This window comes from Medicago sativa, chromosome 3 (genome assembly GCF_051527215.1).
Source record: "Medicago sativa cultivar Bolivia chromosome 3, Bolivia_mono, whole genome shotgun sequence".
Lineage (NCBI taxonomy): Eukaryota > Viridiplantae > Streptophyta > Magnoliopsida > Fabales > Fabaceae > Medicago > Medicago sativa.
The window spans coordinates 31,852,502-31,878,147 of NC_140751.1; the positions used below are offsets into that span (position 1 = coordinate 31,852,502).

Sequence of the window (25,646 nt, forward strand, 5' to 3'; positions counted from 1 at the left end):
TGAATTATTATAAATTAGAATTGAAATATGATATAATATATATCAAAAGAAAGTTGTATCTCATTGATTTATTAGTTCGCTAATCTATTTAAACTTAGACCATATTAAATATTTAAATATGTTCATATGGAATAGGCTTTTAAATAGGTTAGCAAGCCATATCAAGCTTTCAGAAGGTCAGACTCAAACCTAAAAAGTAAATCTATGACAGGTCGCAGACCAGACATAATTAGTTTGTAAATTCTTTGGACGGGTCAGACTTAGACCTTACAAAGCCTAACTTGGCCTAGCCTATTTTCACCCCTAGTTTCAACTAATTGGTTAAAAAAAAAAAAAGTTTGTTACAATGAATTGGACATGATTTTAAAAGGTACTTTGGTCATTTTTGGGCTATTAAAATGTGGAAACGAATTGACCATCAAATTTGTCTCATCGAGATGTCTATAAGAAAATTGTTTTTCTAACATCAAAAATGTCCTAATAACACATGGAAACACCTAAAATATCCTCAGCGGTAGTTAACTACCGATGGGCTAACCGGCAGCAGTTAACTACTACTTAGTTAACTGTTGTCCCCCCCCCCCCCCCCCCCCCAAAAAAAAAAAAACCCAGTACAGCCCTGCTTCCTTATTCACTCACCACCTTACATCATCATCACCTTACCTCCAAAAATCCCCATTTCAATTTTTTTTTGTTGAAATCTTGGTTTCAAGTCATTGTTGATGGATTCCTAGGACGTTTATACACACATTAGACATCAAAAAACAGGTATTGCAACGTTAAACTCGTTTCCATTTGATTGAGTTTTCTGGGTTTTTTTTTCTGACATGCAGGTCACCGGTAGTTAACTACCGCTCAGGTTGAAGACCCAGCTGCAGTTAACTATCACGGGGGACTTAGAAAAATTTCAGTTTTTTTAAAAAACATAGTTACTGCCTCAAAAAAATTCTTTTTTTGTTGGTTTTTTTTTTATGTTCTTAAATGATATTAGATACATGTTAATTAATTAATTTAGCAATTATATGTTGTTTATTTATAGATATGGTTGAGAATGTAGGTGATCGAAAACCTAGTATTGTCGATTCTTTTGTCGAGATCAAACCGCCGAAGGTTGGAGCTCACATTAAGGTCGAAGCTTTCGCTAAAGTGGAGGCTTCCAGCGTCAATTCCGGTGTGTGGAAACTTCGTGACAATAAAGTGGCATGGCCGGCCCTATGCATAGGCCGGGAGTGCGACGGCCTAGGGCCCATGCCGGTAGGGGGCCCAAAATTTTTTTATTGGTGGGGGTGTATATAGAAATAATTGGTTTTTTGGGGGTTTATATAGTAAAATATACCAACAGGCCCGAAACATTGACCTGAAAAGCTGGGCTGAAGTCTGTTATTTGTTTTGGCCGTTTTGACACAATTTGCTATATATACCCCATATAAAAGCATGTATTCTATATACACCCTCCCAGCAAAAAAAAAATTGGGACCTTTATTCCTAATAATGTGCCAAGAAATTTGTGATATTTTTTGGGGCCCTTTGTTCCTAATATTGCGTCTAACTAATATTAAAAATATTTGTGATATTTATTATCTAGAAAATTGAGAGAATCTTCATAACAAAACAGATTCCATTTTAGTTAAAAATGGGCCAACTAGAGAAATTATATTTTGTATCATCATAATAAACTTTGTACTTGTAGCATATAAACAGAGGAATAATTTACTTGCAACATACAAATGAGTTCTTGTATCTTAGATTAAAAAATCACTGATTTTTTTATCAAGTATTATTGTTGTTATGGGTTTAACATTGGAGAATTTCATATCCAAATGTCTAAAGTTTAATTAATTACGTGTTGATATACTTTTATTTGTTGGTGTTACTATCATTAGATGTCAAAATTTCAGTGTCTACTATTCAAGTGCTAAAATTTCAGTCTATTTCGCATGAGTTATTGTTCTCTAATTCTATGGTATTTTGTTTAGTTTTAGTTTCTATGGAGTATTTGATATATTTGAAGATGTTGCCTAAAAAACTTTTATCTTGTAGTGAAAAGCGAAGAAAAAAATGAAATGAAGCTCTAATAAAATCACAACAAGAAACTAAAAAAGTTTATGATGTATTATGTAAGGGCCCTTTTTCTCAAACTATGCCTAAGGTCCCTAAAACGCTAGGAACGTCCCTGCGAAGTGGACACAACTCATTTCTTTTCGAGCCGAGAGACATGGAAAGATAAAGACGAATTGCTCGGTTGGGTTTGTCGACTAGCAAATAGGGCTGGATTTAAGGTTATCATTAAAAGACCTTGTTCAATTAGAAATCATATGTTGGAGTTGGTTTGTGAACGGAGTGGCGAGCACAAAGAACCGAAGAAAAAAGTGAAGCATGAACCAACGGGATCAAGAAAATGTGGGTGTTTGTTCAATGTGCATGGATATGTCGTCAGGGAAGACAATGCTTGGAAATTGGTTATTCTTAATGGTGTTCACAACCATGAGATGGTGCCACATTTAGCATGGTACCTTCTTGCAGGAAGATTAATGGAGGATGACAAGAAGATGGTACATGACTTAATCAATAGTTCGATGAAACAAAAAAAATATTTTGACAAATTTGAAGAAGAAAAGACAAGAGTCCATGACAAATATCAAGCAAATCTACAATGAACGTCATAAATTCAAAAAGGCAAAAAGGGGTGAGTTGACGGCGATGCAATTTCTAATATCAAAGTTGGAAGAGAATAAATATGTTTATTTCATAAGAGAAAAAAGTGAAAGTCAAACGATTCAAGACATATTTTGGACTCATCCAACATCAGTAAAGTTGTTTCACAAATTTTCGACTGTTTTGATAATGGATTCCACATACAAAACCAACTTGTACACGATGCCATTGTTTGAAATAGTTGGATTCACCTCAACCTATTAGATATATTCAGTTGGTTTTGCGTTTATGATGTTGGAGAAGGAGGATAACTTTACTTGGGCTTTACAAATGTTGCTTAAACTTCTTAAACCAAATAGTGATATGCCTAAGGTGATAGTGACTAACAGGGATTCGAATTTGATGAATGTCGTAGCAAATATTCTCCCCGTTAGTAGTGCAATACTTTGTTATTTCAATGTTGGGAAAAATATTAGAGCAAAAATCATCACCGATTATAGAGTGAAACAAAAGGTTGTCGTAGTGGATGGGCAAAAGAAGCTTGTCGACGAGGTGAAGCATAGTGAGATAGTTGATACCATATTTGATGCATGGGAAAAATTGGTTGAATCTCCTACTCAAGAGTTATATGCAAGTAATCTAATGGAATTGCAAGATGCTTGTAAGAATTATCCAAAGTTTCCTCACTATGTTCAAAGTACCATTTTGGACACTGTGAAGGACAAAATAGTGAGAGCATGGACATACCTTGTGTTACATCTTGGGTGTAGGACCACGAACAAAGTTGAAGGACCTCATGGTAGAGTGAAGGAATATTTGTCCACCTCCAAGGGTGATTTGGGTACTTGTTGGGAAAAAATTGATGAGATGTTGGTAATCCAGTTTGGGGAGATACAATCATCGTTTGGTAGGAGCGTTACGGTCTTGAAAAATAGATACAAATATGTCATTTTGTACTCTGGGTTAGGGGGTAACATGTCTAGACAAGCCATAACTATATTTTTGTGGGAGAAGAGCGTTCTAGGAAAACCTTGTGCATGGACAAGAAAACTTGCGGTTGTGTTCAAAGGATGTCGTATGGCCTACCTTGTGCATGCTTCATTGCTATGAAAATTCATCACAACAAGCCTATTCGATTGGATGAGATACACCCGCATTGGCATAAGTTATATATATGGGTGAAGAAGAAAGTAATGAAGAATTGTTTTCGGTCGTGATGGAGTGGAGTGGTATTCAAGAACGTCTCAAAAGAGTTCCATACCAAATGAAACTATAAATCAAAGAGGGTTTGCAGTTGTTAGTGTAACAGCCAGATTTTCGCTAGATTTATTTTATTATTTATTTATGTGTGTTGTGTGTGCTATTATGTGATTATTTGCATCTGTGTGTATTTTTGGTTGGGAATTGTAGAATTCGGTGTAGAAGGGTATTTTAGTCATTTTGGACTTAGGGGCATTTTGGTCATTTTGAGAGTAGGGGTAATTTTGTAATTTTGGATGAGAATTATTTTAGTGCTTAGTAAGAGTATTATTTTACCAAGTTACTAGAGAGAGTGTAGTAATCATTTTATTTACCGTTAAGTGACCGTTAGTGTTGTAATTTACCATTAAGTGAGTAGTGACATTTTGGGTGTTAGAATAGAAATGAGTTAAGCCCATTAAGGTTTGAGAGATAAGCCCAATTGAATAGAGCACATATATAAACTCTAGTTGTTGGTGAAAATTAGGTTTCACAACATTTCACATTTCATTTCATTTGGGAAGAGAAGAGATAGAAGCTTGAGAGTAGAACAAGATCAAGGGCTAGAGCTAGAGGAGGGGATTCATCATCTAGGAGCTAAATTGAGGCTTGAATTAAAGATTCTTTGTGTTAGAGGTAAGGGGGTTAGTTTTTGATCATAATTTCATCATTTTTCATTTATACCAATTTTTATGAAATTGATAAATTGAATCTAATTGCTCTGAATTCGTGCATAATTGTTGTTGTTATGATTGAGAGCATGATTTGTACGATAATTGCATGTTAGTATGTGAATTAACATGTTGAAATGTGCATTTGTGGGTATATTGTGTTCTTGAGAAATTTTGATGAAAAATGAGGTTGTGATGTTGAATTGTGCATGAATTTGTGTTCATTAGTTGTTGTTGATGATTGTTGAACTGTTAGAATCAAAATTGTGTAACTGGAATCATTGTTTATGGATTCATGAGGAGATTGATGGTTATGTTGGTGTTTTGAAAGAATTTTGTGAATTTGATGAAATGAGCTATGTTGTTGTTTTTAATGCTTGAATCATGTTTGTTTAAGTGTATTGAACCTGTTTTGACCCATAAACACTTTCTGGAAGTTGATTTGGGAGTTGGGGGTTTGAAAATTGGGATTTTGGGCAAAAATGGTGTAAAAACCCGTAACTACTGAAGAAATTCGCTAGAACTGCGCTAATAGCGAAACTGTCTGGAGTTATTGCGCTAATAGCTCAAAGTACGCTAATAGCGAAATTGCCCAGAAACAGCTTTTCTGTTTCGCGTTCTTGCGTCTTTTTCCCTCGTTTCTGTTTTGATCTGGTCTTTGGTGTAATCATGAAAGTTGTAGATAATTCTGTTAGCTTTCCAATGGCTTTGGTTTGACTTGAAAATGATTTTTGGTTTTTGAGTTATGAGGAAAATACTCCAAGGAGGTCTTAGAGAAAATTTTACGAAAAATCCGCATAACTATTTCTAAGTCGACCCAAACCTTATGGATTGTTTCCAAACATCAAACTTGGGTTTTATGAGTTCAATTAAGGTGTTTAATACTATCTAATCTATGAGGTGATGGATCTAACTTGTTTTTCTTTGAAAATGGAAAATTTTGTAAATAGTGAAAACGTGAGACGAACTTTGAGTTTTTCTTGAATTCGTCGTTTTTGGCCGATGAAATGTTTATGTATCCTCTATTGCACCTATAAGTGACTTGTGAGAATACATGGCATAGGCAATTGAGCTTGTAGAGTTGGTTTTGATTCATAACTTCTATTATTTTTAAATGGTGACTTTTGGAGACGAACTTAGTAGAAATGAACCTTGATGAACCAAAGTCTTATGAATCTTTTGTGAATGGTCACATATGATTAAATAATTGTGTTTGAATGATTGTGAAAGGTTGAGAATGATGTTTGTCATAAATTGTTGTGTGATTCCATTTTACTTGAATTATGTGATGTAAATGGAAATGAATTGTAAATCGATGTTGATGAATGTCGATGAATCTTATGTGAGATGTGATTGTTGAATGTATGGGCATGATTCTTGATAATTCAATGTTGTTGAGTTGTTGAAATGTAAAGGGAGGTGTACTTTTACATTGTTGTTGATAGTTGTTATGTTGGAGTTGTGCATTATCGAGTCATTGCTATATGTCCATGCATCATACCATGTTGTTGTTGTTGAAATGTAAAAGGAGGTGTACTTTTACATAGTAAGAGGAGGTGTACTCTTACTTAGATGTTTTGGTGGCATCTGTTGTTGTTGATCTGGTACCACATGCATATATGTGTCAAGTCTAGGCGCATTGCAAATTGAAATGTTATCTTGTTGTTGCATGTGAATGGTGATTGTTGATGATAAGTGTGTTTGATGAATACATACTTGTGACATTTGGAATTTAATGGTTGATGAGTTGTGACATAATTGAATATGTGACTTGATGAATTTGTGTATTGGTGAAATTTGGTTAATGTTGTGATTGTGTGGATTGGTGTATATGTACATTGGTGAATTTTGTGGATGGTTGTGAATAATTGTATTATGCTCTAATTGCATGTCTTAATTGTTTGTGCTTATACACTTGGTGAATCAATTGATGATGGTTATTTTAATAATAATGATGAGGTGAGATTCGTATAGGTATATATACATATGTGATGTGGTGATGTTCTTTGATAATGATGATGGCTTGCTTATAACTTCGATATGACGAATTGTACTTGTTGAGATAAGCATGCTAGATGAGTAATGAAGTGAGTAATGTTTTCATTGATTGATGTTGATAAATGATGAGCTTTTGTTGACGACTTGATTAGAGGTTGAATATGCATGTTATGCTATGATAATAGTGTGATAGCTTGAAATGTAAGTGATGAGGGATAATAATGATCATATGATGCTAGTGTTCTAGGAGGGAGGGTTACGTATATGTGATGCGTGTATGATACACTTGTTGATATGAACTTGGAATGATGATATGGGATGGTTTGAATGGTATGAGAATCATGAATACTGTGAATACATGTATGATTTGTTATTTTGTATTCTTGAATATATATTTCATTTCCAATGTTCTTGTTTAAATCTTTTATGGATTATGATTAATGTAATACTTACCCCCAGTGGTTTCGACCGCCTACCTGTCTGTATGGATGGGTTGACGTTGTGCAGGACTAAACGCTTGGTGAGTTTGCTTGTTGGATGTTTGGACGACGGGAGCTTTCTCCGTTGTCGTGTCAGTGTCGTAGTATCTAGGCTCTGATTAGGCTTAGTGTCTATTTGTTGTTTTGGATTCTGTTGCTATGTTGTTGCTATTGTCCACTTGTCGGACTTGGAGTATTTTCATATGAGGATATATTTGACCATGGCATGTATATGTTGAAGTTTATGATTTGAATTCCGCTGTGACCGTTGAAATATTATATATATGCATGACATTAGTTGGTTTTATTTTGAGACGTAGCATTTATTTCTAGAATATTTCTGATGTATTCGCGCGTTTTACCGCTTAATAGAAATAGGTTGTTACAAGTTGGTATCAGAGCCGTGGTCGGTCTTGTCCAGACCAAAACCCGTTGAATTTCCTGTTTGTATGCGACATGTACGGAAGTACTGTCGGTACTTGTTGTGTTGTTCCATTCTTTCAGGTGGGTTTGAGCGTAGTGGGGGAGTAGCAGGTTGTTTCAGGTTCGTTGGGTCTGGCATGGGAATGTATCTTTGGCTGCGAAGGCTCAGTTGTTTGTGGTTTGTGTTAAGGTTCCTGTTGATTTTGAGTTGGATCTTGTGTGTCTTCCGTTGAAGCATATGGACGTTATTTTTGGTATGGATTGGATGTTGACTTGTGGTGTTAACATTAATTGTTTGACCAAGAGTGTAACGTTTTCTAAGCCAGTAGCTGAGGAAGGTAGGAAGTTCTTGACCGCGGAGCAAGTGAAGAAGTCTTTGGATGGTGAAGCTAGTGTATTCATGATGTTTGCTTCCTTGAAGGAGAGTAGTGAGAAAGGAGTTGGTGATTTGCCTGTAGTGCAAGAGTTTCCAAAAGTTTTTCCGGACGACATTACCGAGTTACCGCCGGAGAGGGAAGTTAAATTTGCAATTGATTTGATACCGGGAATGAGTCATATTTCGATTGCGCCGTATCGGATGTCTGCATTAGAGTTGGGTGAGTTGAAGAAACAGTTGGAAGAGTTGCTTGAGAAACAGTTTATCAGGCCAAGTGTTTCGCCGTGGGGAGCTCCTGTGTTGTTGGTTAAGAAGAAGGATGGTAGCATGAGATTGTGCGTGGATTATCGGCAGTTGAACAAGGTGACAATCAAGAATCGGTATCCGCTTCCGAGGATTGATGATTTGATGGACCAGTTGGTTGGTGCAGAAGTGTTCAGTAAGATTGATTTGAGGTCAGGATAACATCAGATTAGAGTAAAGGCGGAAGATATATCCAAAACTGCGTTCAGAACGAGGTATGGACACTATGAGTATTCTGTGATGCCATTTAGAGTATCTAATGCGCCAGGTGTCTTCATGGAGTACATGAATAGAATATTTCATCCTTTTCTGGATCGTTTTGTGGTGGTGTTTATAGATGATATTTTGGTGTATTCTAAGTCTGAAGAGGAGCATGCCGAGCATTTGAGGATTGTGTTGGGAGTTTTGAAAGAGAAGAAGTTGTTTGCTAAGTTGTCCAAGTGTGAGTTTTGGTTGCGGGAAGTGAGTTTCCTTGGTCATGTGATTTCTAAAGGTGGCATTGCGGTGGATCCGTCGAAGGTTGATGCAGTGTTGCAATGGGAATCACCTAAGTCTGTTTTTGAAGTTAGAAGCTTTCTTGGTTTGGCAGGTTATTATCGGAGGTTCTTTGAGGGATTCTCTAAGTTGGCGTTGCCATTGACGCAGTTGACTCGGAAAGGACAAGCTTATGTTTAGGATGCTAAGTGTGAGAAGAGTTTCCAAGAGTTGAAGAAGAGGTTGACTTCGGCTCCAGTGTTGATTTTGCCGAATCCGAAGGAATCGTTTGTGGTGTATTGTGATGCTTCTAAGATGGGTCTTGGTGGTGTACTTATGCAGAATCGTCAGGTTGTGGCTTATGCTTCAAGGTAGTTGAAAGTGCATGAGAAGAATTATCCGACTCATGATTTGGAATTGGCGGCCGTTGTGTATGTGTTGAAGATTTGGAGGCATTATCTGTATGGTTCTAAGTTTGAGGTGTTCAGTGATCACAAGAGTTTGAAGTATTTGTTCGACCAGAAGGAGTTGAATATGAGGCAGAGGAGATGGTTAGAGTATCTTAAGGATTTTGACTTTCAGTTGAGTTATCATCGTGGGAAGGCGAATGTTGTTGCTGATGCTTTGAGTAGGAAGTCGTTGCATATGTCTGCTTTAATGGTGAAAGAGTTGGAATTGATTGAGCAATTTAGAGATTTGAGTTTGGTTAGTGAGTTGACACCGGATGGTGTGAGGTTGGGAATGTTGAAACTGACGAGTAATATTCTGGAGAAGATCAAGAATGGTCAGAAGGAAGATTTGGAACTGGTTGATCGTGTGGTGTTGGTTAACCAAGGTAAGGGTGGAGATTTCAGGTTGGATGAGAACGGTGTTTTGATGTTTCGTGATCGTGTTTGTGTGCCAAGTGTTCTTGAGCTTAAGAGGCAGATTTTGGAAGAAGGTCACAGAAGTAGTTTGAGTATTCATCCCGGAGCGACTAAGATGTATCAGGATTTGAAGAGGTTGTTTTGGTGGCCTGGAATGAAGAAGGATATTGCAGAGTTTGTGTATGCTTGTTTGGTTTGTCAGAAGTCTAAGATTGAACATCAGAAGCCATCAGGTTTGATGCAACCGTTGTTTGTGCCAGAGTGGAAGTGGGATAATATGTCAATGGACTTTGTTGGAGCTTTGCCGAAGACTGCTAAGGGTTTTGATTCTATTTGGGTGATCGTTGATCGGTTGACGAAGTCGGCACATTTTGTTCCTATTAAGACCGGTATGTCTGTGGCTAAGTTGGCTGAGATCTATATTGAGCAGATTGTTAGATTGCATGGTGTTCCTTCTAGTATTGTGTCGGATCGGGATCCGAGGTTTACTTCTAAGTTTTGGGAGAGTTTGCAAGATGCTTTGGGAACTAAGTTGAGGTTGAGTTCTGCGTATCATCCCCAGACTGATGGTCAGACGGAGAGGATTATTCAGAGTTTGGAAGATTTGTTGAGAGCTTGTGTGTTGGAGCAAGGTGTCAGTTGGATTGAATGTTTACCGTTGATTGAGTTTACTTACAACAACAGTTTTCATTCTAGTATCGGGATGGCACCGTTTGAAGCTTTGTATGGTCGGAGGTGTAGAACTCCTTTGTGTTGGTATGAGTCAGGAGAAAGTGTTTTGTTAGGACCGGAAGTTGTGCAAGAGACGACCAAGAAGGTTAAGATGATTCAAGAGAAGATGAGAGCGTCTCAGAGTAGGCAGAAGAGTTATCATGATAAGAGGAGGAAGGACATCGAGTTTCAGGTTGGTGATCATGTGTTTTTGAGAGTGAATCCTGTAACTGGTGTTGGACGTGCTTTGAAGTGTCGGAAGTTGACTCCTCGTTTTGTTGGACCTTTTGAGATTGTTGAGAAGGTTGGGGTTGTAGCGTATAGGATTGTGTTACCGCCATCTTTGTCGAATCTTCATGATGTGTTTCATGTGTCTCAGTTGAGGAAGTATGTGTATGATGCGTCCCATGTGATTCAAGTGGATGATTTGGAAGTAAGGGATAATTTGACCGTTGAGACTTGGCCAGTTAGGATTGAGGATCGTGAAGTGAAGCGTTTGCGTGGCAAGGAGGTCGTTTTGGTTAAAGTGATTTGGGTTGGACCAACCGGTGAGAGTGCCACTTGGGAATCGGAGAGTAGAGTGAGGGTTGTGTATCCAGAGTTGTTTTCTTCAGGTAATTTTCGAGGGCGAAAATTCTTTTTAGTGGGGGAGAGTTGTAACAGCCCGATTTTCGCTAGATTTATTTTATTATTTATTTATGTGTGTTGTGTGTGCTATTATGTGATTATTTGCCTCTGTGTGTATTTTTGGTTGGGAATTGTAGAATTCGGTGTAGAAGGGTATTTTAGTCATTTTGGACTTAGGGGCATTTTCGTCATTTTGAGAGTAGGGGTAATTTTGTAATTTTGGATGAGAGTTATTTTAGTGCTTAGTAAGAGTATTATTTTACCAAGTTACTAGAGAGAGTGTAGTAATCATTTTATTTACCGTTAAGTGACCGTTAGTGTTGTAATTTAACATTAAGTGAGTAGTGACATTTTGGGTGTTAGAATAGAAATGAGTTAAGCCCATTAAGGTTTGAGAGATAAGCCCAATTGAATAGAGCACATATATAAACTCTAGTTGTTGGTGAAAATTAGGTTTCACAACATTTCACATTTCATTTCATTTGGGAAGAGAAGAGATAGAAGCTTGAGAGTAGAACAAGATCAAGGGCTAGAGCTAGAGGAGGGGATTCATCATCTAGGAGCTAAATTGAGGCTTGAATTAAAGATTCTTGGTGTTAGAGGTAAGGGGGTTAGTTTTTGATCATAATTTCATCATTTTTCATTTATACCAATTTTTATGAAATTGATAAATTGAATCTAATTGCTCTGAATTCGTGCATAATTGTTGTTGTTATGATTGAGAGCATGATTTGTATGATAATTGCATGTTAGTATGTGAATTAACATGTTGAAATGTGCATTTGTGGGTATATTGTGTTCTTGAGCAATTTTGATGAAAAATGAGGTTGTGATGTTGAATTGTGCATGAATTTGTGTTCATTAGTTGTTGTTGATGATTGTTGAACTGTTAGAATCAAAATTGTGTAACTGGAATCATTGTTTATGAATTCATGAGGAGATTGGTGGTTATGTTGGTGTTTCGAAAGAATTTTGTGAATTTGATGAAATGAGCTATGTTGTTGTTTTTAATGCTTGAATCATGTTTGTTTAAGTGTATTGAACTTGTTTTGACCCATAAACACTTTCTGGAAGTTGATTTGGGAGTTGGGGGTTTGAAAATTGGGATTTTGGGCAAAAATGGTGTAAAAACCCGTAACTACTGAAAAAATTCGCTAGAACTGCGCTAATAGCGAAATTGTCTGGAGTTATTGCGCTAATAGCTCAAACTACGCTAATAGCGAAATTGCCCAGAAACAGCTTTTCTGTTTCGCGTTCTTGCGTCTTTTTCCCTCGTTTCTGTTTTGATCTGATCTTTGGTGTAAACATGAAAGTTGTAGATAATTTTGTTAGCTTTCCAATGGCTTTGGTTTGACCTGAAAATGATTTTTGGTTTTTGAGTTATGAGGAAAATACTCCAAGGAGGTCTTAGAGAAAATTTTACGAAAAATCCGCATAACTATTTCTAAGTCGACCCAAACCTTATGGATTGTTTCCAAACATCAAACTTGGGTTTTATGAGTTCAATTAAGGTGTTTAATACTATCTAATCTATGAGGTGATGGATCTAACTTGTTTTTCTTTGAAAATGGAAAATTTTGTAAAGAGTGGAAAAGTGAGACGAACTTTGAGTTTTTCTTGAATTCGTCGTTTTTGGCCGATGAAATGCTTATGTATCCTCTATTGCACCTATAAGTGACTTGTGAGAATACATGGCATAGGCAATTGAGCTTGTAGAGTTGGTTTTGATTCATAACTTCTATTATTTTTAAATGGTGACTTTTGGAGACGAATTTAGTAGAAATGAACCTTGACGAACCAAAGTCTTATGAATATTTTGTGAATGGTCACATATGATTAAATAATTGTGTTTGAATGATTGTGAAAGGTTGAGAATGATGTTTGTCATAAATTGTTGTGTTATTCCATTTTACTTGAATTATGTGATGTAAATGGAAACGAATTGTAAATCGATGTTGATGAATGTCAATGAATCTTATGTGAGATGTGATTGTTGAATGTATGGGCATGATTCTTGATAATTCAATGTTGTTGAGTTTTTGAAATGTAAAGGGAGGTGTACTTTTACATTGTTGTTGATAGTTGTTATGTTGGAGTTGTGCATTATCGAGTCATTGCTATATGTCCATGCATCATACCATGTTGTTGTTGTTGTTGAAATGTAGAAGGAGGTGTACTTTTACATAGTAAGAGGAGGTGTACTCTTACTTAGATGTTTTGGTGGCATCTGTTGTTGTTGATCTGGTACCACATGCATATATGTGTCAAGTCTAGGCGCATTGCAAATTGAAATGTTATCTTGTTGTTGCATGTGAATGGTGATTGTTGATGATAAGTGTGTTTGATGAATACATACTTGTGACATTTGGAATTTAATGGTTGATGAGTTGTGACATAATTGAATATGTGACTTGATGAATTTGTGTATTGGTGAAATTTGGTTAATGTTGTGATTGTGTGGATTGGTGTATATGTACATTGGTGAATTTTGTGGATGGTTGTGAATAATTGTATTATGCTCTAATTGCATGTCTTAATTGTTTGTGCTTATACACTTGGTGAATCAATTGATGATGGTTATTTTAATAATAATGATGAGGTGAGATTCGTATAGGTATATATACATATGTGATGTGGTGATGTTCTTTGATAATGATGATGGCTTGCTTATAACTTCGATATGACGAATTGTACTTGTTGAGATAAGCATGCTAGATGAGTAATGAAGTGAGTAATGTTTTCATTGATTGATGTTGATAAATGATGAGCTTTTGTTGACGACTTGATTAGAGGTTGAATATGCATGTTATGCTATGATAATAGTGTGATAGCTTGAAATGTAAGTGATGAGGGATAATAATGATCATATGATGCTAGTGTTCTAGGAGGGAGGGTTACGTATATGTGATGCGTGTATGATACACTTGTTGATATGAACTTGGAATGATGATATGGGATGGTTTGAATGGTATGAGAATCATGAATACTGTGAATACATGTATGATTTGTTATTTTGTATTCTTGAATATATCTTTCATTTCCAATGTTCTTGTTTAAATCTTTTATGGATTATGATTAATGTAATACTTACCCCAGTGGTTTCGACCGCCTACCTGTCTGTATGGATGGGTTGACGTTGTGCAGGACTAAACGCTTGGTGAGTTTGCTTGTTGGATGTTTGGACGACGGGAGCTTTCTCCGTTGTCGTGTCAGTGTCGTAGTATCTAGGCTCTGATTAGGCTTAGTGTCTATTTGTTGTTTTGGATTCTGTTGCTATGTTGTTGCTATTGTCCACTTGTCGGACTTGGAGTATTTTCATATGAGGATATATTTGACCATGGCATGTATATGTTGAAGTTTATGATTTGAATTCCGCTGTGACCGTTGAAATATTATATATATGCATGACATTAGTTGGTTTTATTTTGAGACGTAGCATTTATTTCTAGAATATTTCTGATGTATTCGCGCGTTTTACCGCTTAATAGAAATAGGTTGTTACAGTTAGCGTTTCTGGAGACCACAATGTTGTCACCACCTCCAAGAAAGGTACCAACTAAAGTATAAGAAAAAAACCAAATCTACACCAAAATCGACACGTAGGATCCCATCTTCGTGGGAGACTATTGATTCTCAATTTCTGATGAGTCAATATTTAGTCAATTTTTATGCATTATTTAGTTTAGTTTAATTTAGATTTGACTTGATTTTATTTAAATATTATTTCCTTTTTGAATCTTTTTACTTCAATTGCCTATTTTTATATTTCAGGAACGAATATTGGATGGAAGGAGTCTTGGAGCAAAAGAAAGGAGTCTGGAACTGATTCGGAGCGAAAATACGAAAGATTTGGGAACAAAATATATTCCCCCAAAGTCAGAAGCTTGGCACGGCCCGTGCCAACATGTGGCACGGCCGTGCCACCCTCCAGGATGCCTTTTGTTGCTTTTTCTTCGGGCCCAAGTTACTCTGTTTTAGTTTTACCGAAAAGCCCTTGTAATTGCTTAGATTTTAAGTCGAATGTAAGCTATAAATAGAGTAGCTCTCCATCACAAATATTCATCATTATTTCTTGGAATTCAATAGTGACAATTGTTTTCTTAATAAAGTTCATCTTTTTATTTCTTTACTTTCTTGTTATTTATTTTATGCTTTCTCTCTTCTTCCCCATGTCTACAATGAACATGAGTGAGTAGACTTCTTTGTCTTGGGATTGTTGGATAAGTCTAATGATGTAATCCGGATCAAGCCAAGCCTTAAACCTTAATTTTATGTAACCCTAATTTCTAATCTAAATTCACCGCTTTAACATGAATTAACCATTATCAAACTATGGAAACGAACGCGGAGGGTTTGATAATTGTTAATTCATTATCTCAAATATCAATTCATAAAGCGAACACGGGGCTTTGATATTCAAACAAGTGAATTTAGACAAGGATTGCGAAACATGAGAATAGTCTAGCAAATCTTGAGACATATAAAGTTTCGATCTTCAAGGGTTCCAAAGGCAATCACCCATGAGAATAGGTGTGGTTGTTGGAGGAATACACTCACTGACTTCGAGAGAAGCTTTGATATGCTTAAGAGAAACTTGTCTTTAGAAATTAGGACTAACGTCAGGTTATAAGTTTAAGGGTTTGTTTGTGAAGGATTCGTCATTACGATGAACCAATAATCCCAAGGCTTTCTTTTTATTATTGTATTTCTTTTCAATCAGCTGAACCTCCTACTTTATAATCTTTCTTCTCCTCTAATCATTGTCTAAAACTTAATTAAATTGAACAACTTCCTAGCTGAACGATACTCTCTTTTACTACTACTTCGATAGACCGTGCACTTGAGGTTGGCCTATCAAGTTTTTGGCGCCGTTGCCGGGGAGTTAACTAATTTAATTAACTTTTTCTTTTTGATTATAATTTTCTTCTTTTTCTTTTCTTTTATTTTCTGTTATCGTTAACTTCTTGGGTTCTCAATTTTTTATGCGAAAAACCAGAAATCGAGTGATATTTATTCCCGAGATCGAAAGGTTTTTACATAAAAGAAAGAGAGACGCACGAAATAATACCGCCATGGCTGATCACACTCTCAAAGAGTATGCAACGCCGTCTACGGCTGAGCCACAAGCTATTATTGTGTACCCAACGGTTGAGGATAACAACTTTGAAATCAAGCCTGCCCTTCTTAACTTGGTGCAGCAAAACCAGTTTTTGGGATCCCCCGCCGAGGATCCCAATCTTCACATCTCTGTTTTCCTACGAATTAGTGGTACCCTAAAGGAGAACCAAGAGGCCGTAAAACTTCATCTCTTTCCCTTTTCCTTAAGGGATAGAGCTAGCGCTTGGTTCCATTCCCTTGAAGTCGGTTCTATTACTTCGTGGGATCAAATGAGGCAAGCATTCCTTGCCCGATTCTTTCCCCCCTCTAAAACTGCTAAATTAAGGGACAAATCACACGGTTCAATCAAAAAGATGGGGAGTCTCTTTATGATGCGTGGGAGCGTTTCAAGGAAATGCTTAGACTTTGTCCCCACCATGGTTTAGAGAAGTGGCTCAAAGTCCACACTTTTTATAATGGCTTGTCTTATACTACTAAGATGTCTATTGATGCAGCTGCAGGTGGAGCTCTAATGAACAAGAACTATACGGAGGCATACGCCTTGATTGAAGACATGACTCAAAATCATTACAAGTGGACCGACGAGAAAGCTATCACTAGTTCTTCATCCTCCAAAAAGGAGGCAGGTATGTACGAAGTCTCTAACTATGATCACCTTGCTGCTAAGATTGATGCACTAACCCAAAAATTTGAAACTCTAAATGTTAGTGCCATCAATTCTACTTCTGCATCTCCTTCTTATGAAATATGTGGTATATCTGGTCATGTTGGTGTTGATTGCCAACTAGGTAGTGCTATTAATGGTGTTGAGCAAATGAATTATGCTCAATACAACCAAGGGATGAGGCAAAACCAAAACTTTTATAAAAATCAAAATCCCTACGGACAAGTAGCACCACCTGGCTATGCAATCAACCAAAGAGTCGCTCAGAAATCTAATTTGGAAATTTTGTTGGAAAATTTTATTGCCAACCAAAATAAACAACTTCAAGAACTTAAAAACCAAATCAGATTTCTGAACGATTCTCTTTCCAAACACAATACCCAGGTTGACTCTATCTCTACTCATTCTAAAATGCTTGAAACACAAATCTCCCAAATAGCCCAACAAGTGGCCACCCTTTCTCAAACACCGGGAGTCTTTCCTGGTCACACCGAAGCCAACCCTAAAGCTCATGTTAATGCTATTTCTGTTGAGGGTAGTAAGTTAGGAGAAACTATTGCTAAGTTTAAAAACATTGAGAAAGAAAGTGTCAAGATTTTAAGTGAGAAAACTGAGAAACCACTTGATAAGACCCAAGCTCCTTCCCCTTTAAAACTTGCTAAACTCAACTTGGAGGGTCAATTTAATAAATTTGTCAACATCCTTAAGAAAATTTGCATTAAGATCCCCTTTGCGGAAGCTTTGTCTAGGATGCCTCTATATGCTAAGTTTTTAAAGGAAATTTTTTTCAAAGAAAAGGGATATAGAGCATAGTGAGACAATAGCTTTAGCTAAGGACACTAGTGCAATTATCCAAAAGACACCCCCTAAGCTTAGAGATCCAGGTAGTTTTACCATACCTTGTATGATCGGTGTAACGCCCTCCTTTTTATTTAATTATTTTAATTAGTTTTATAATATATTTATATATTTATATGATGTATATGAGAGATATATGATTTGTTGAGATTAGATGTCTTTTTATAATTTAGTTAATATATTTTGTTGAGTGATATTTTGTTATGTTATATGTTGGTATTTACTAGCATAATATATTTGTTAATTGTTATAGATATATATTTGTTATTTGGTGTATTATTATATATTTAGTAGAGAAATATTATTTATTAGAATATGGGGATTATTAGAGTAAGTAGATTTGGAGGTAGTTTTGAGATTAGATGTCTTTTTATGATTTAGTCGATTTATTTTGATGAGTGGTATTTTGTTATGTTATATGTTGGTATTTACTAGCATAATATATTTGTTATTTGTTAGAGATATATTTGTTATTTGGTGTAGAAATATATTTGTTATTTGGTGTAGAAATATATTTGTTATTTGTTAGAGATATATTTGTTATTTGGTGTAGGAATATATTTGTTATTTGTGAGAGATATATTTAATTTAGAAATGAATAAGATTATGAGGAAAAGAGTAGTTTTGAGGTGTAAGAGAAATAAGAAGGTGTTATAAATAGAGAAGTTAGGTTTTTAGAAAGAGTTTTACGTTAAACCGCTTTTTGGAAAAGAGGAGAACAAGAAAGAAGAGAAGAGGAGAGAAAAGTCAAGAGAAGAGGATAATACCTTAGGAAAGAAGAACGCTGCTGCTGATTCAGGAATTAATCTAAGGTAAGGGTGAGACTAACTTTCAGTAATATTAAGTCTATAATTCTGATAATTAGATTTAACATGTTGTAGGTTGAGTTTATGAGAATTTGAGAATTAGGGTTTTGAGAGAGATTTGATGATTAGATGATGAAAACTTGTTGAATTGATGTAGAAATTGTGTACAGACCTTAGATAATCCATAGGATGATTATTGGAAGTAGTTTTGAGGTTAGAACCATGAGATTAGGTGAAACTTGGAGAAAATCTGCATTCTGCCCGAATTTTGATATTAAAACTGGTATTGATCGGTGCGGAATTGGTCTTAGGTGTAAACACGAAAGTTGTAGGTATGGATGTTAGCTTTCTAATGCCGTTGATCTCACGTCAAAACGATTTATAGAACTTGAGTTATGGTCAAATTACTGCACGTAGGTCACAGTGAATTTTTATGGACTTTCAGCACAACTTTTCCGAATTTAAAATAAAAACTGGTATTGATTGGTACAGAATTGGTCTTAGGCGTAAACATGAAAGTTTTAGATAATTTTGTTAGCTTTCTAGTGGCTTTGGTTTGACGTGAAAATGATGTTTGGTCTGTGAGTTATGATGAAAATACTACAGGGAGGTCTTAGCAAAATTGTACGGTGACAACATTCTCTGTTTCATGTTTTTGTGTTTTGTTCATATGTTTCTGTTTTGAATTGATCTTTGTTGTAAACATGAAAGTTGTTAATATTTGTGATACCTTTCCAGTAGCTTTGGTTTGACATGAAAATATGTTGTGGATAATTTATTATGTTTTTACAAAGATACATAGTGAATTATTGTTGATGTTTAAATACGATGTTATATGATGTTGTTTATGATTGATGGATATGATGTTTTAAGATGTTGTTTATTATCATTTGATATTGTTATATTATGATATGACATGAAATATTTATGTGATCCATATGTTGTCAAGATGTTAAGATGTTAAGACGTTAAGATGATAAGAGTTGTTAAGTCGTCGAGTCGTTATGAAGTCATCAAGTTGTTAAGATGTTATGTTGTCAAGATGTTAAGATGTTAAGATGTCATAGATGTTCATGAAGTTTCTAAGACGTAAGATGTTGAGTCCATGCATACTCATTTAAAGATGAGGGCTCATGCCCTAGAGCTTTTGCTCAACCACGACGATGGAGCTTTTGCTCAACCATGACGATGGAGCTTTTGCTCAACCACGACGATGGAGCCTTTGCTCAACCACGACGATGAGGGCTTATGCCCTAGGAGTATATTTATGCTCAACCACGACGATGAGGGCTTATGCCCTAGAATGGTACCACATGCATTTGCATTTGTCAACATGATTTGAGAAGTTGAAGTTGCATAGTCGAGTCGAAGTTGTTAAGATGTTAAGATGTCAAGTTGTCGAGTTGTTAAGATGTTAAGATGTCAAGTTGTCGAGTTGTTAAGATGTTAAGATGTCAAGTTGATGAGCTATTAATGAAGTGCTTTATGAATGATTATAATGCTATGTGATTTATGATATGATACTATGTGATTTATGATAAGATGCTACATGTTTACTAATGATGATATGTGATGATGTTCGTGATATTTATGATGATATATATGATGTTATGATTAAGGTGATATATGATGTCATGATTAAGATGATATATGATGTTTATGATTATTTATTATGATAATATAAGATGAAGTTTGTTATACCCTAATTTTGGACCTAAAAATACTAACTCGTTTCTTCTTATCTTTCATTTGATATGTCTCTGATCAATTACTTCTTCCTCTGCATTTTATTTCAATGTTATTTGCAAAATTCACATAGAAGGGTATTTTAGTCATTTCCTGCATTCAACTCATTCTAATCCTTGAAAATTGCTTGAGTCTTTTAAATTGGTTTGTATAAGTCCTTGTTTCAATCTCATGTCAAAATTCATTTCAAAAATATCAGTTAAGTCATTTTTTTTTAGTCAGTTTAGCCCCTAGGGGCATTTTAGTCATTTCCTATGTTAAAATTTCTTTCAGTCTTTTAAAAATTTGGTTGAGTCCTTTCAAATAGTTTGAATAAGTCTTCATTTCAATTCTATGTCAAAATCCATTCTAAAATTGCATTTGAAGTCATTTTGAGTCAGTTCTGCCCCTAGGGGCATTTTAGTCTTTTCATGTGTTAAAACCCTGTTTAAATTCTAAAAATTGTCTCTGAGTCTTTTAACTTGTTTGTATAAGCTCTTGCTTCAATTCTCTGTTAAAAAACTCATTTTAAAATTTGCATCTGAGTCATTTTTAGTCGTTTTAGCCCCAGGGGCATTTTGGTCATTTCACACGAAATTTTGGCGGAGAGAGGTTACTTTGAAGTACCTCATTTTTGTAGTTTGTTCGTTTTAGTCCCTTGGTTGATTTTATTTTTGGTTTCACTTTACGTTTATTTCAATTTACCTTTTTTACTCAATTTTATTAATTTTTCATTTTAATCCTAATCTTCTACTAATTGCATTTTTAAGTCCTTTTTGATTAATTGCAGTGTAGGCCTTGTTTTTTAGTTAATTGCAGATTTGTCCAAAGGAGTGTTCAAGTCAGGTGCCACGTGGCAAGCACCCATTGGTCCAATCCATACACATGGCATGCTATAAAAGGCAGTCAACAGGTCAATTTTCAGAGGTCCCCAATCATTACACATCTTCCAAAATCTGAGAAATCAGAGAGAGAAAATTTCTCTCTCCTTTCTTCCCTTTCTCACGCGCCACTCTCCCTCATCTGTAACTACTTTCAAACTCTCCAAAACCACCCTCTCTCCACCGTAACCACTTCCTCTCTCCGCCGTAGCAACCTTTCCCAACCTCTCGGACCACCATAACTGTCACCTTTAACCACCAAATTCATCCACAAACCATCGCACACCACCAAACTTATCACTATTCCGTCGCTGCTCATCACAAATCCTTCGAAATCGAAGCCAAACACCACGAATCTGGCTCTGCTTCACTGAATTATACGCAAGATCGAAATCTCCAGTAAGCATCGCGTTGGATTGTGGATCAACGGTGACAGCACGTAAAGGCTCCAAGAAGAAGCAAGGTTCGTGACGGAGAAAGAATCAAAAAGGAACGCAACGTTCAACTGGACTGGAGCTTTTGGATTCGTCAAAACGAGGTATCCCTAGCTCTTTCTTCACTCTCAAAAATTTTCGAAGCTTAATCCCTAGATCTAGTCTGTTTTGTTGCTGATTTCTTAAATCTAAGCTGGAATACGAGTAGAGAAGATGAAGAGGAACGTTTAGCTTAAAAAATTTAAAAAAAAAAACGGAAGTTTAGACTTCCGACGCGGTGGCGCCGCCGCTTTGGCCGGCCAACCACCGCGTCGGACCACCTCCTCTTCATCTTCTCCGGCGAAGTTTAGTTAGAGAGAGGAGAGAGCATTTTTGTGTTTGTTTGAAGGTTAGAGAGAGAAAGTGTGAAGAAAATGAGGATTTGTGAAGGGGAACCTGCTTTTATACTCCCATGTTCTGCGCTGACTCCCATGTGTGCTAGCCCATCGTGTTACCATGCGCCCTAGGCCTTTATAGTGGTTGGATCTTGGATCTGATCCAACTGGATCGATCTAACGATCCCTAGGCCTCCTGCTAACCCGTTTTTTCAACTTGAACTGGGCCTGGGCCTAATTTGTCTGTCTATTTCATTTTCTTGCAATTTTCTTGCTATTTTAACACTGCGCCTTGCTGTTTACACCACTGTTTTTCTAAAAATCCTTTAAAAAATTCCTAAAAAAATTTTTGTTCAATATTTTCTTGTTATTTTCATTAAATTTTGATATGTCTTACATATTAATCTTGATGAAAATACATGAAAATAATTCTTTGTTAATTCAATTCTTTTTTTCATTTTCTTTGAAAAAACTTTGTTAAAAACTTGTAAAAATCTTGTGATTTCTCTTACACTTGTTTTGGGTGATTAAGACTTGTTTCTTGTGACCTTTTGCATGATTGAAAATTGCTAGAAAAAATACATGTGCCATTGTGTGTGTTTGTGTTGTTTTTTTGTCATATTTTGTGAAACTTTTTGCATATTCTAATTCCAATATCTTGGCTCATGATAATTGGTACTTGATGGGTGATCTTAGGGTGTTATTTGTTGCATAATATGTAGTGTTTGGTGCTGTTTTGAATGGGTGATAATTGGTTGCTTAGTTAGCAAGTTATTTGTCATTTTAATATGTGAATTGGTGCAAAAATAGGCCTAATTTCATATCATGATTCCTTGGCCTATAATTTTCTTGTAACTCTCATATTAGGGCTGACCCCAAAACTCTTTAAAAAAATATTATAATGTGAGGGTTATAGGTCTTTTGTTTGCTTGGGATTTTGGTATTTTGTTAGGTATATTTTGTCATCTTTCTTTGCCATTTTATCATGTTACCATGCTTTATTTCCTTGTCAATTTTTCCTACCATACTATGCCTATTATCACTAACTCTTTTGTTCATCATTTCATAAGCATTCCCATCTCATCTCATATTCACCTTTATCTTCATGCAATTTAATTTGTACCAAGGCTTAGAATGTAATACTTAGGAGCTTTTGTAATATTTTACTTCATGCAATTTTTAATTTCTTGGCAAAGAGGCCATAGAATGTATCTAGGCCAATGATGTAATAAGGACAATGGACTCTAATAATGTACACCGACACAAGCACCGACACATGCACACACACCACTTGAGGTATATAGTTAGAATATGCATGTTTAGATGTATGTTTAGGATTGTATGCTTAGATGAATGATTAGGCTTTATACTTAGAAAAATCAATTTTCCAAAAAATATAAACAATATCACTCAAACTATTTTCTTAATAAACCTTGGGGTCAAAACCCCATTGATTTTCCTTTTCATTTTCTTAATCAAATTTCAATAAGCTTTAATCATACTTTGACTTGTTTTTGCAAATAACTAATCAAACCCCACTCTTTTATTAAATTCTCATGCCTTCAAGGCCTCTCAATCTCCATTCTTCAAAATCCTATTTTCAAACTTAAAATCAACCAACAAAAACAAAAACATTTTTGGAAGAGAACTACGGTGGATTTGATCCCTTAAACGGGTACGTAGGCAAGGAACAAAATGAAGGTGAGAAAAACACAAGAAGGGGGGTTGAATTGTGTTTTAGAAAAATTCTTCGTTTCTCCTAAAAACTGAACACACTGATCAGAAGCTAAGCGAGACAGCTTCTGAAGTGATAATCAGAATCTAAATGCAGCGGAATAAAACAGAGAGAGAGAGAAGAAGAACGACACAAAGCAATTATACTGGTTCCTTCCACAATCCGGAAGTAGTCCAGTCCCCCTTGCACTTCCAAGGAGATTTCACTATGAGTAATATCTGATTACAAATGCTCAAGCACACAAGCAAGAGACTTCCAATGCTCAAGCACACAAGCAAGAGACTTCCAATGCTCAAGCACACAAGCAAGAGACTTCCTTTGCTCAAGAACACAATCAAGAGACTTCCTGCTCAAGCACAACTGCAAGAGACTTCCTAACTAAACAAAATTACACAGAAAATTGTTTAAGGTTGAACACTTGATATACAATCAGAGGTGCTCACAATACAAATCAGATACAGACTCAATGGACTTAAGAATTTCTAAGATATGACTTTGAGACACAGAAATTCTAAGTGAATGCAGAACAATTTCAGCAGAGGTTTGGTACTTGTGAAAATCTTTGTGAGTCTTTCGTTCAGAGTTCATGCATTACCAATTCTCTAGGTCTTCACTCCTTTATATAGTGGTGTGAAAGAGACGTTGTGAAATTGCCAGCACACCAAAGAGTCGTTGTTGAAGCTTGATCTTTCACCAATAATCTTTTGCCTGATTTGGCTGTTGTCCTATGAAGAACAAATTTGAAATCCATTCCTTATCCAAAGGAACATCTATGCAGGCGAAACCGTATTCTGGAGCTGTTTTCTTGTCCTGTAGCGCGGACACAAAACAGAGTAGTGGAGAACGTGGTTGTACAATTCGTACAAAGTACAATGTCAACGCTTTCGTCCAAATTGCAAACACACGCCTTCAAACACCTTTGAAATGACCGTTGCAAACTCCACTAATCCTTTGTTTGTGTTTTCGAATCCAATAGACAGCTTTTGCATTGATAATTCTTCAATTCTTGATTCTTTGCAAATCCAGTTGATATTCAGCTTCTGGTGAAATGGCTTCTGATGAGGCAGCTTCTGATGATGCAGCTTCTGATGATATGACTTCTGCAGCTTCTGATGACGCAGCTTCTGATGATGTGGCTTCTGGACCTCTTGTCTTCAGAAGCACTATTCTTCAGGAGCAGCTTACTTCAGGAGCGCTATTTCTTCAGGAGCAGCTTGACTTCAGGAGCGCTTTTTCTCTTCAGTAGCAAGTTGCCTTCGGGAGCGTCCAAGCTTCAAATTTTTGTTGTTTCCATAGCTCTTTATTTGCTCATTCAGAACCAATGATGATGTAACTTTATAATTATGGTCCTGTACACTTGAACAAATATTAGCTAGTCCAATTTACAACTTTTAATACCTTGTTATCATCAAAACCCTTTAAGGTTCATTGTTAAACACATTTTGTTCCAACAATCTCCCCCTTTTTGATGATGACAAACAAAAGTATTTAAAATTGATCAATTGTTGTTAATCTAATTAACAAGTTGACTTTGGGGTTCTGAGGTTTGTAAGCTCAGAATCTGAGGTTTGTAAGCTCAAACTCCCCCTGAGTCTAATAGTCTTTAAGGTGAGGTTTGTAAGCTCCCCCTAAGTTCTATCCAGGTTAATTAAATTCATTTTTCGCGCAATAATATTATCAGAGCTTAAAAACAAAATTGAATCATTGAAAGAATGAACTTATAGATAAGAAGAATGGTTCAATTAATTTTACTTGAATTTTGATACTCCTTCGTTCGTTCATAGCTTATACCAATAAGGTAAAAAAAATGATAGAAGGTTTTCAAAAATTTCAAATGCCATTAATGGGGCTCAGAGCCTTTAAATACTTGTCACATATACTCCCCCTTTTGTCATTATCAAAAAAAATTAAAATAAATATAAGCATAAAAGACAAAAAGATATGAGAAAAACTCAAACAGGAGAGAGTATAAAAGAAAGTGAACTAAATAAGTCAGAGCAAAATATATGAACATGTATATCAATTGTCAGAAGCAGCTAAACAGTCAGAATCAGTAAGCATTCAGAAGCAAGAGAAATAAGACAAGATGATTTCAGAAGCAAGGACTAAGAAATTTTAAAACAGACAACAAACAAAGAAAAACACAAGGGTGTGCAACTAAGGGTTGGTTTGTTGTTGTTTCTTCATCTCTTCCATTTCTTCAATCTTCTTCTTCAACAGTTCTTCAAG

The 25,646-nt window shown here is 35.9% G+C and overlaps 1 non-coding gene and 1 pseudogene across 1 annotated transcript; one reads left to right on the plus strand and one right to left on the minus strand.

Annotated features, from left to right (window-relative positions):
* Window positions 1-1,041: 1,041 nt before the first annotated feature.
* LOC146937167 (uncharacterized) overlaps window positions 1,042-25,646 on the plus strand; it is a 44,221-nt pseudogene continuing 19,616 nt past the window's right edge.
* On the minus strand, window positions 16,258-16,363 carry LOC146937168 (small nucleolar RNA R71). The gene has a single exon (XR_015033680.1). It is a non-coding gene; the product is annotated as a small nucleolar RNA R71 (small nucleolar RNA).